Source organism: Pinus tabuliformis, chromosome 3_1 (assembly GCF_031772625.1).
Source record: "Pinus tabuliformis cultivar Carrire ecotype Pingquan chromosome 3_1, CPIR1, whole genome shotgun sequence".
In the NCBI taxonomy this organism is placed as follows: Eukaryota; Viridiplantae; Streptophyta; class Pinopsida; order Pinales; family Pinaceae; genus Pinus; species Pinus tabuliformis.
Genome location: NC_142301.1, coordinates 283168785 through 283181071, shown reverse-complemented (window position 1 = coordinate 283181071; position 12287 = coordinate 283168785).

The window sequence follows — 12287 nt, the reverse complement described above, 5'->3', positions numbered from 1 at the left end:
AAAAATCAAACCCTAGGGCAAAATATCTATGAATTTCACTAAAACTCTCGACACTGATGAAACAAGCTTAGGTGAAGATTGATGGCAAATAACCAGTGGATCTGGGCAGAAAAAACAAATGAAAAACAAAATCTGAAAGGAAAAAAGGGAGAAAATTGAAATTTTCTCAATTTTGACAGGGTACGCAGGCAACCTGTTTGCACAGGTGTGTGTACGCTCTGTGCACGAAGCTGCAGTGCGTATAGGTACGCACTGTGATCAACGCAGAGGCTGTGTACTTCTAGCAAAACTAAGAAACACTAAAATCTAATTTAACCCTAAGCTAGCCCACCCAAAAACACAGTCAGATAGCCAAAAACCAAAAAACAAACGACTTTTCTCATATCAAAATTTCATACAAAGGAAAAATCATTCACATCAATGGATTCCCCAGTGGAGTTGCCATTTTGTCATGCGGAAAGAGTCGATGATGCGGACAAAACTGACCTCCCTAGAAGCAAAGGCTTTCTAGTGACAAACAAGACAAATAAACACTACCTTTCTCTAAACATGCATTTAGAATACAAGTAATCAGGTGATTTTAACATACCTTTAGTCCAACGCTTTGTAGTAGTCTAGCCTCGCTGATCCGGATGAGCTCCTCCTTCTCTTCGAAACCTGCATTCACTAACAAGCCAAAAGATTAAATAGCACCTGATAAACTCATAAAACAATACATATCCATCATACAGACCAAGGAGTATATGAAACAAATCATGAATAAAAATCTGTTGAGAAAAATGAGTCCATTTGTATTAAGTGGAAACAAAAGAAACCATTACAACCTGAGCCTTGGTGTTGTGCAGGTCCCTCCTAGGGTCCAGCAAGAGTTTTCCTTTACTTTGATCAGCTCACCCACTCTCAAATAAGGCTCAGAAAGGATGGGAATCTCTCCTCTCAAGATTTACAAGGGAGTCCTAATTCCAGCAGCATCTACCCTTAGGAATGTTCAGCTTTCAACCTCTCCTCCCTCTGGCCCAATACCTGTATTTATAGTGCTCTAGAGGAAGTTATTCAGGTCCACCATCAATGGGATAAGCCCCTCTTTGGATGGGATAGCCCCCCTCTTGATGGGATAAGTTCCTCTTTCATAGGGATACATGAACCATCAGGAGGCGCTCCATACACGTCAAACAAGCTTCTAGAATGCTCTAGAAATGACCACAAGTAACTTTTTTGGAGTGAAACTTGCGCCTTTTGACCTTTACAGGAGTACGCACCCTCCCCTTTACAGACAGAGCGTACAAGTACGCATTTATTGTGAAATTGGGGTGCGTACACGCAGGTAAGGCTAAGAGAAACTGCGTACCCAGAGATATATAGATTTTAAAAGACTTTCTCTCTTTCTTGGAGTTTGACATGGAGAGCAGAGTTATAAGACTTGCCAAGAAGGATAGTATGACAGTTGATGGAGCCATACTAACTGCAAATAGTCATGGTGACAAATTTTAGTGTAACACTACAAAAAGGGTCTCTTTCACCTCTAATTACCTCACATTAATATGTCAATTCGGGAGCGTTTTGTTATTTGAAAGAGTGTCTCAGTCTGAGGCTATCATTTGCCAGAGTAATGCTAATAGTACAGTATTCAGAAATACAAGAGTAAATGGATGCTTGTCTACACCTTAACTTCTTCAAAGGAGTAAATCACATAAAGACTAAGCAACTTATCAGTCAAGGGTTCAGTAGCAATAACCCATCCCTTTGGAAACTGATGGAAAAGGAAATCAGAGAACAGATCGTGGATCTAGGAGCCAGACAGTAAATGCCAATGCTCACTACGGCCTTAGATCGTCTCCCGCACCAAAATAACAAATTCCAGGAAATGGAACGACATATAAGAAAATGGAACATCAAATAAGAAATCGAACAACAAGTCTGTAATGGAACAACAATTCCGAAATATGACAACAGCTAAGAAATAGAACGGAAACTAGGTCTCACAAGCAGTAACAAACTTAATCTATCAAATCAAATGCATTAATCGTAATCAAACGACAATCTTTCACTCTTAAGGCAAATCGAACAGCACACACCAATGGAACAGTACTGAATACTGATGAACTATGGAACAACGCTTGAAAACCATATACACACACAACACACTTAAATAGTAATCTGATCCAAGTATCGATGTCAGTTAGAAGGAATACGACTGCTTTTCAAAACAGAACAACATTGTTTATAAATCCAACAATCGTAAAGAACATAACTCCCAAGATGAATTCCGTAACGTGAATGAACAGGTGCACAACAAAAAAACTCTGTAATGGACTAGTAACAATATACTGTTAAGACTAGTAATATTAGACCAACTCTGAAAAGAAAAGTAATATGATGCAGAGTCAATACAATAGTTCTGTCTTTGGAAACCTTAATGAATTAAACATAACAGAGCATGTGATGTAAACTTATAAAACACATCTGATTACCAAATAATGACGATAGGCAAACCACGCATAAACCAACGTAATAATACAGGAGCAAGTGTCCTCCAGGGCCGGGCCCTTAGCCTCCAGGGGTACACTGCTTGAAGTTAATCCAGACTCAAAGATGAAGTATCACCAAGTTTGTATTAATGCATAAAGCAGAATTACAATAAACCAGTTCTTATCGAGACTCGATGATCAAAATTTTGACCCTAAAAGAAACTACATAAAAGCATAATCTTGTCTAACTCTCTCCCGAGCTAACAGTGTTGTCCCTTTTATAAGGGTGACGACGGAGATGTCTAAGTGTAAAAATAGATAAAAAAACGATCCCTCAGGATCAAGGATCCTAAGGGATTTGCCAAACCATTAGTCCTCAGTCATTTCTTTTCTCTCTTGCACCGCGCTGATATCTCCATCTCCTTTTCTGGGCTGATTTGCTTTGATTTGCTTTGCCTTGTTTGCATTCAGTCTCCCATCAAAGGGACAGTGGTCAACCTGTCCTTGTCCTTTCCTTTGGAACGAGAACTTCTTGTTTTCACTCCTCCCTGCATAAGGAAATGACAATTGTCAGCGTTTTAGTCTTGCATATTAATCTCACATGTTTTATTATAATTCTTTATCATTTTCCGAGTTCATGATGAAAAAAGGTTTGCAAGTTCTACTGAAAAGATACTGAAGTAATCATCAAAAACATACCTTTTTTAGTACTCCACAAACCCCCCTGCTTACCCTGTTTCATGCCCTCATGAAAACATTGTAGTTGACATGCAAGGCAGTGAGAGAATAGGCTGGAGATGGAATCTCATGTGGAGGCCTACAGCCATGATGAGTAACTAGGTAGTCAAAGAAATGGCCTGTTTGACCCTCGGGCATCTCATACAGGCTTGGTATCCGGGTGCAGGGTGCCAAATAATTGGACTCCGGAACCTATATCCTAACCAGGATGGCCCTGCCCTCAAAATGATTTCGCCATAGAGGTGCAAGTAGTTGGCAGCTAATTTAAAATTCTCATACTTAAACGGTTCCCTGAGTTGGATATTCGGATTAGAGATTTGATACTGAAACTTAGCTACATCAATGGCAAGGTCTATGATAGAAAGAAAGTATTCTATTCCCTATCGAATGAGTGCCTCATGCATGGGTCCTAATGTTTCAATTACACCCGGAGTCTTCATGAGGTTTCTATGTGCTTTCAACAACTGTACTGGGTTCCTAGGCTCAACCCTTACCCACAAATCTAAGTCGTTTTCTTGCCTCTGGAAAATATTGTAGGCTTTAAGCCATTTAATTTGATTAACCCCAAATGAGATGAATGCCTGCAATTGGATGTCTCCAACAAAAGGGCCAGGGTTCAGCTCAGTCTCCTAGTCTAATACAAGGTTATGTAAATATAACTCACACAGCAGTCTCTGGACTTTTACCTCGTAGTGCTTACAACAGTTTATAAAATCATTGACAGTGTTAATTTGTATGGGAGCACCTGGTTTAACAACTTTTATTTTTAATTTCAAATACCATTCTAGTAGAAACAGGGCATAATTCTTGGCAGGGGCTCTACATGCTAAGACGTCATTGTATAAAGAACACAAGGTATCCATCTGCTTGATAACGATATCTAGCCTACGAGTTACCTTTGCGACTTTCTCTTGTTCCTTCCGCCAACCTTCAAAATCCTGGCTTTCAGATTGATTGACGTTCCTAAGCTGTTGCTGTATCTCTTCATACTTTTTGCGAGGGACCGTTTGCTCTCTAAGCATTTCTACTTCTTGCTGAGCTTGCTTCAACCCCTTTCGCAAGGTTACTATTTTTGGATCTCTTCTCCATGCAACAGTGGAGGCCGAGAGTTTTACCTGGACTTTCCTATTGCGTTGCTTTGAGTTCAGAACCCTTATCACTCCTGAAAGTGGTGCCTCCATCTGAATTTCCTTATCACAGGTCATCATGTCATCTATTTCTATTTTAACGTGAATATCAGTCTGTTGCAGTTCCTTTTCAATTGGAACAATAGTCTGTTCCTCAGCATCATTTGGAACAACAGCTTGGTTCTCGACAGGGTTTTGAACAACAGGATGAATTCTGGTTCTCCGCCCCTTTGCCTTGCGGGGTTTTGCTGGAGTGGTCACCTTTTTCCTTCCTGAATTCCTTTTTACCCTTTGCGTTGCTTTTAGGATCCTAATCTGCTGGTGGAGCTGAACTATTATATTCAATAATCTTTTTTGTTCCTTTCGCAGTTCTTTGATTTCCAAAATTTCCTTAGAAAGAACAACAGGCTGTTCATTATGGCCTGGACTGTGACTAGTCCCTGGATCTTCCTTCTAGGGTGTTTCTTCATTGTTCTGCTCTGGCTGTTCTGGGGCAGGAACCCTAACTGGTTCTGCCATTTCTTGGGCGACTTCTCTTTCTGCCCCTGCTTCCTCCAGAATTTCTTCCAGTGTCTTCTGGTTAGGAACAAACTGTTCCTGTTCAGTATCTCCTATCGTCTCTTTATCATGAACAGGTATATTCTCTTCTTCTGCCTCCTTTGCATGTGATTCTCCAGGTTCATTTTCCTCCTAGGGTTTCTTTTCGTCATGGAGGTCTGATGGACTAGAAGGTTGGCCATATTCACCCATATTGGCCAAAACTTCGACCAATTCATCTTCTCCCACTGGGTCCTGTAATGGGCTTCCTTCCTACTATTCCATTTCCTCCTCCTGCTTGGATTGCTTGGCTTCTTTTTCAGAATGCTCGTCTCCTTCTTCATTTTATTCTTCTTCTTCAGATTGCTTAGCCTTTTCTTCTTCTTCTTCAGGTTGCTCAGCCTCTTCTTTTTCTTCTTCTTCATATTTCTCGGCCTCCCCTTCTGGCCGTGAGGGTTGCTCATCTTCAATTTCTACCAGCCGGCTGGTGTTTTCTTGGAGCTTCTCCAACCTTCCTCATATCTGTGCTAACCGGACCGATTTCCTGCGTTTTTCTAGCCGTTCAGGTGTACCGGCGGTATGTTTACGCTTTGCCAATTCCTTGCGTTTCTCTGGACGCTTGGATGTACTGGTGGCATGTTTCTTTTTTCCTAGTTCCCTGCATTTTTTTGGACACTCAGGTGTACTGGTGGCATGCTTACGTTTTGGGGATGGTGCTGTCAATCCCCCATTTATCATGGAAATTAGCTCTTCCCAGCTGCTTTGCTTCTGGGTGAGGCCATGACTGACAATTAACCGAATCAACCCATGATGACTAACAACTGACTCTACATGTTGTGCCTTTTTTATGCTCCGTGCAACGTCATGAAGTAATGAATTCAAAAATGCAGGTAAATTTACAGAGCATTTCTGCTTTAGTACAGCTAAGAGTTTAAGATGTCGTGGTCTTACCACGTCTTTTCTACCTTCACAGGTGATGTGGGTTTGAACGGTCCTTGCCAATTCTGCCTAGGGCTCTCCTAGCGTTGCTAGCAGAACTCCCTTTCCTCTAATTTCCAGGCTCTGGCCTTCGTCCCAGAAGATTTCTATAATCTTCTGCAATCTCTCCTTTTTTAACGTCCATACAGGTCCGGTGGCTGGTAGTCCCGAGACTTCTGCGATTATGTCATTGGTGATTGCTATATGTCTCCCCCTCACTGTGGAGTAATCCTCTTACAAATTCTGGAGGAATTCAATTGCCACCATCTCATTAGACTCCTACAAGCGGTTGAGATAAGTGAGCCACCCTGCTCTTGCCATGATTTCCCCGGCAGCGGCGCCAAAATGTAGAGCTATAAAAAGGGTCTCTTTCACCTCTAATTACCTCACCTTAATATGTCAATCCGGGAGCGTTTTATTATTTCAAAGAGTGTCTCAGTCTGAGGCTATCGTTTTCCAGAGTAATGCTAGTAGTACAGTGTTCAGAAATACAAGAGTAAATGGATGCTTGTCTACAACTTAACTTCTTCAAAAGAGTAAATCACACAAAGACTAAGCAACTTATCAGTCTAGGGTTCAATAGCAATAAACCATCCCTTTGGAAGCTGATGGAAAAGGAAATTAGAGAATAGATCGTGGAACTAGGAGCCGGACAGTAAATGTCAATGCTCACTACAGCGTTAGATTGTCTCCCACACCAAAATAACAAATGCCAGGAAATGGAACGGCAGATAAGAAAATGGAACAAAAAATAAGAAATCGAACAGCAAGTCTGCAATGGAACAACAATTCCGAAATAGGACAACAGCTAAGAAATAGAACGGCAACTAAGTCTCACAAGCGGTAACAAACTTAATCTATCAAATCAAATGCATTAATCGTAATCAGATGGAAATATTTCACTTTTAAGGCAGATCGAACAGCACACACCAATGGAACAATACTGATTATTGATGAACTATGGAACAATGCTTGAAAAGCATATACGCACACAGCACACTTAAATAGTAATCTGATCCAAGTATCGATCTCAGTTAGAAGGATTACGACTTCTTTTCAAAATAGAACAACATTCTTTATAAATCCAACAATCGTAAAGAACATAACTCCCAAGATGAATTCCATAACGTGAATGAACAGGTGCACAACACAAAACTCTGTAATGGAATAGTAACAATATTCTGTTAAGACTAGTAATATTAGACCAACTCTTGAAAGAACAGTAATATGATGCAGAGTCAATACAATAGTTTTGTCTATGGAAACCTTAATGAATTAAACATAACAGAGCATGTGATGTAAAATTATAAAACACATCAGATTACCAAATAACGACGATAGGAAAACCACGTATAAACCAACATAATAATACAGGAGCAAGTGTCCTCCAGGGCCGGGCCCTTAGCCTCCAGGGGTACACCGCTTGAAGTTAATCCACACGCAGAGATGAAGTAATCACCAAGTTTGTATTAATGCATAAAGCAGAATTACAATAAACCAGTTCTTATCGAGACTCGATGATCAAAGTTTTGATCTTAAAAGAAATTACATAAAAGCATAATCATGTCTAACTCTCTCCCGAGCTAACAGTGCTGTCCCTTTTATAAGGGTGACAGCGGAGATGTCTAAGTGCAAAAATAGATAAAACAACGATCCCTTAGGATCAAGGATCCTGAGGGATTCGCCGAACCGTTAGTCCTCAGTCATTTCTTTTCTCTCCTGCGCCGAGCTGATATCTCCACCTCCTTTTTTGGGCTGATTCGCTTTGATTTGCTTTGCCTTGTTTTCATTCGGTCTCCCGTCAAAGGGACAGCAGTTAACCCGTCCTTGTCCTTTCCTTTGGAATGGCAACTTCTCGTTTTCACTCCTCCCTGCATAAGGAAATGACAATTGTCAGCGTTTTAGTCTTGCATATTAATCTCACATGTTTTATTATAATTCTTTATCATTTTCCGAGTTCATGATGCAAAAAGGTTTACAAGTTCTACTAAAAAGATACTGAAGTAATCATCAAAAACATACCTTTTTTAGTACTCCACAAACAGCAGGAGGTATTCTCACTCTCTAGAATCCACAAAAAAATGACTTAATAGATGCGGAGGCATCTAGGGATTATTTATCTGTAGTAATTCAACTAATAGGAGAAAAGGAAACCTACCCGGTTACAAATGTCTATGGCCCACAAAGAATGGATGACAAACTTAGGCTTCTAAACTCTCTGGAGACTCTCAGAAATAGACATGTAGGAATACCCTGGATCTTAGGGGGTGATTTCAACATGATTAAATCACTCACGGAAAAAAAGGGGGAACTAGAGTTCTTGGCAAAGATTCTTTGGCTTTTCAAACCTTTATTGATAAGATGGAGCTAGTGGATATTGAAATGAATAACGGAATCTTCATCTGGAACAATAAAAGAGGAGGATAGTCTCAAGTAGCTTCCAAATTAGAGAGATTCATAATCTCATAAGATATTATGCTCAATGACAAGGAAATGGTAGAAAGAGTGCTACCCTTTGGTGGTTTAGATCACTGGCCGGTTCTACTAGAGGTTCAAGGCATTGGTAACCCTAGGAACAGACCTTTTAGATTTGAGAATATCTAGCTTTCCCACCCAGATTTCATCATAAATGTAGCCAAATGGTGGGCAAAGGATTTAAACATTTAGGGAACTAGAATTTTCCTCCTACAAAAAATATTAAATGTTAGGGTCCCACCCTAACCCCCTTATTTATGTAATGGGATCACATCATAGTCAAGAGTCAATAAAGCCCATATTAATAATTGTAAGTGGTTAAGCCGCAATTAATGATGGAACCACAGTTAGTTGCAAATGGGCTGTAGTATTAGATAGATGGTATTAATAAAACCCACGGTAATGGCCCGTGGTATTGCATGTATGAGTCATATATAAAGGATAGAGACTCCCTGCGATGAGCATTGTGTCTTATTTTATAGTCGAGCTCTGCTCTATTGGAGGTTGCCCCCTCAAAGAGGTAAGTGAACATTACTTTCCGAATAATAAAATCATTGATATTCTATGTTCTGGGTATCTTTTCTTTGCATATTCTGTATTTGGGTACCATTTTGCAGGTTAAAAGCATAACAAGTGGTATCAGAGCACTTTCCAGGGCCGGTGGGATCTCCATTTCTTAGCAAAATTTTTTTTTGGCTAGAGACGTGTTCTGACGTCTTTAAACCATGGGATTTGTCATTGAGCGCATAAACCTGTGGATTTGGGGAGGCATGCATGCAGGAAATACAAGAGGTGGTCACGTCTGTTGGACTCCCTTGTAACCCCTGTGGGTACCCCTTCGAGTAGTAGCGCATTAGACAGAACCGCGCACGGATTGTCTTCCATGTACCCTTTGGGTATATTGGAAGCCCCCTAGGCTCCCTTGAAACCTTGCCATAGATAAACCGTCGGCCATCTTGCGGTTACATTACACCGAGAACAGCACTCAGGGAGATTACTCGCCCGTACGATAGGGTAGTCAGGTTGTATGGCTAAGGGTACAGTCGATCCTCCTTAGTTAGAGCCCTGAAACATTGGGCTGAGTACTACTGCCAGACCCTTATGTATATTGCGATCTGTAGCACCTGACACTCCTCAAGACCATAGTTCCCTTTTTCTATCAGGGGATCACACAGCATCTCTTCCAGACCCACTTGTGCAAAGGGGTGCAGCAGCAGTAGACATCAGTCCCGCAGTCTTGAGTTTGCAGATCAGCCACTCCAATCTATTAGATCCATCAGATCCGCAAAAGCAGTCTGTTCTGCCACCAGATCCGCCATTCAGATCTCTCAGATCCACCAGATTGGAGTCCTTGTGAAGGGTTCCTATACCGGGGTATAATTTTCGCAAGACTTTTGGCCGCATTGACATTTTGAGGATTTGGCCACTGCAGTATTGATAAGGAAGGAGTAAAACTCCGTTAGGAGTTTTCAAAAAAAAAAAGTCTGAGATCTTCTGCGGCGCTTACTGGTGATCTAGCCCATCAGAATCAGGACGACGATCTGAGCACGGTGGTACCATTCAATTATTAGTGAAAATTTTTAGGCGGTCCCAAATTTTCATCAGGTTGGTGTATGGTAGAAACTAGAGCTCAAGCAATGGCCAATGAAAGGATGGACAAACTTGAAGTATCCGTGCACACCATCAGCCTTCAGCTTAACGGACTGAGTAGCCAGGTTGCGTAACTCATCCCGAAGGACAAGGAGCAAGCCCACGAGGAGGCGTATAATGGCAATGGATACAATGAGGGTGAGTCTAGCCACTCTCCTCACATCTGGCACACCCACCAACCACCCAGTCAGCGACCTCCCAAGTTGGATATGCATAAATTTGACGGTTCTCACCCATTGGCATGAATAGCACAAATGGACCAGTATTTCAAACTGAATCGTATCTTAGATGATGCGACTCAGCTTATGTTGGGGAGCATGTACTTGGACAATGAAAGGTGGCAATGGTGGGAATGGTATCAACGTTGCAATGGACCTTTTAGGACTTGGACCCAATTTACAAAAGCTCTTCAAGGCCGCTTTGAACAGGAGGACTCTTTTTTGGGTCGTCTTACTAAGCTCCGACAGACTGGTACAGTGGATGAATATATTACAACTTTTGAAGCCTTAGCCTTCCGCACTTGGGGTCTCTCAGATGCGTTCTACACGGAATGTTTTATCAGCGGTCTTAAAGAAGCCATCAAAGCTCAAGTCCTACTGCACCACCCTCCCACATGGACGGAGGCTTGCAAGGTAGCTCGTAACGTGGAACGTGCATTAGTAGCCCAATACAGTCGCCCAAATTTCTCCGCTAAAGGTCGCCCCCCACAGGCTCACAACATGACTCAAACACTTAAGGTCCAAAAGGTGTCACCTACGGAAATGGCCGAAAGAAGAAAGCAAGGACTATGTTACTACTGTGATGAAAAATACTCCCCAGGTCATAAATGCAAGGAGCCCAAATTTTTTCAAATTGATGCCACTTACTACAGCTCAACAGAGGAAGATCCACCACTTGAGGACCATGAGGCACTAGAAGAAGACAACCAATAGGACAATGTCCCTGACGAACTAGTTATTTCGCTGCATGCGTTGGCAGGGATTTCTTCCCCTCAAACTCTCAAAATCAGAGGTTTTATTAAACATCACCGAGTAGTAGTTTTGATTGATAGTGGAAGTGCACATAATTTCATCCATCAAAAAGTCGCAGAGGTAGTGCATTGTTTTGTACACGCAGTTTCTAACTTCCAAGTTCAAATTGCGGATGGAGGCACAATGAAATGTGAAGGCCACTGTGAAAATGTCAAACTTCAAATGGGGGATTATTAGTTGAAAACCCGCATGTTTGCCATACACATGGGTGGTTGCGACATTGTCCTCGGCGCTGAATGGATCCGCACTCTTGGGCCAATCACAATGCATTTCCAGGAATTATATATGAGTTTTAAGCAGAATAACTACACACATACCCTCCGTGGACTCCAGGCGGGAGCCCCCTCTATCATCAGCTCGCATAGGATGGAAAAACTGTTAAAAAAGGGCAATCATGGAGTTGTAGCTCAATTTAATGCCATCCAGGCAGTCGAAACAAAGCCTCTGCCAATTCATCCTGAGATGCAACAGATTTTAAATAACCATCTGTCGGTCTTTAACAAGCCTCATGAGCTTCCACCCTCGCGAGGGGAACATGATCATCGCATTACCTTGGTTCCAGGGGTCCAACCCCCAAATGTGCACCCATATAGATATCCGTTGACCCAAAAGAATGAAATAGAAAAAATCATAAAGGAACTTTTGGAAGCAGGTGTCATTCGTCCCAGCATTAGTCCTTATTCATCCCTAGTGGTCATGGTGCTCAAGAAAGATGGGGAGTGGCGGATGTGTCCCGACTTCAGGGCCCTCAATAAGTTGACAGTCAAAGATAAATTTCCCATCCCGGTGGTTGATGATTTGCTGGATGAACTCAATGGGGCTCAATTCTTCACTAAGCTGGATCTTCGCTCAGGCTACCACCAAATTCACATGAAGGAAGTCGACATCCCCAAGACTGCTTTCAAAACTCATGAAGGCCATTATGAATTCCTGGTCATGCCATTTGGTCTTTGTAATTCCCCCTCTACTTTTCAGAGCCTTATGAACCACATTCTCAAACCATATCTCAGGAAATTTGTCCTTGTCTTCTTCGATGACATCCTCATCTATAGTTGCACTTGGGCCGCACATCTTCAGCATGTAGATCTACTCTTGCAACTGCTCCACAAGCATAAATTATTTGTCAACATGTCCAAGTGTTCATTTGGCATGGTATAAGTAGATTATTTGGGCCACATTGTGGGGCATGAAGGTGTCAAGGTGGACCCCAAAAAGATCGAACCAATGCAGGAATGGCCTCAACCTAGGACCTTGAAGAGCTTGAGAGGATTTTTTGGGTCTCA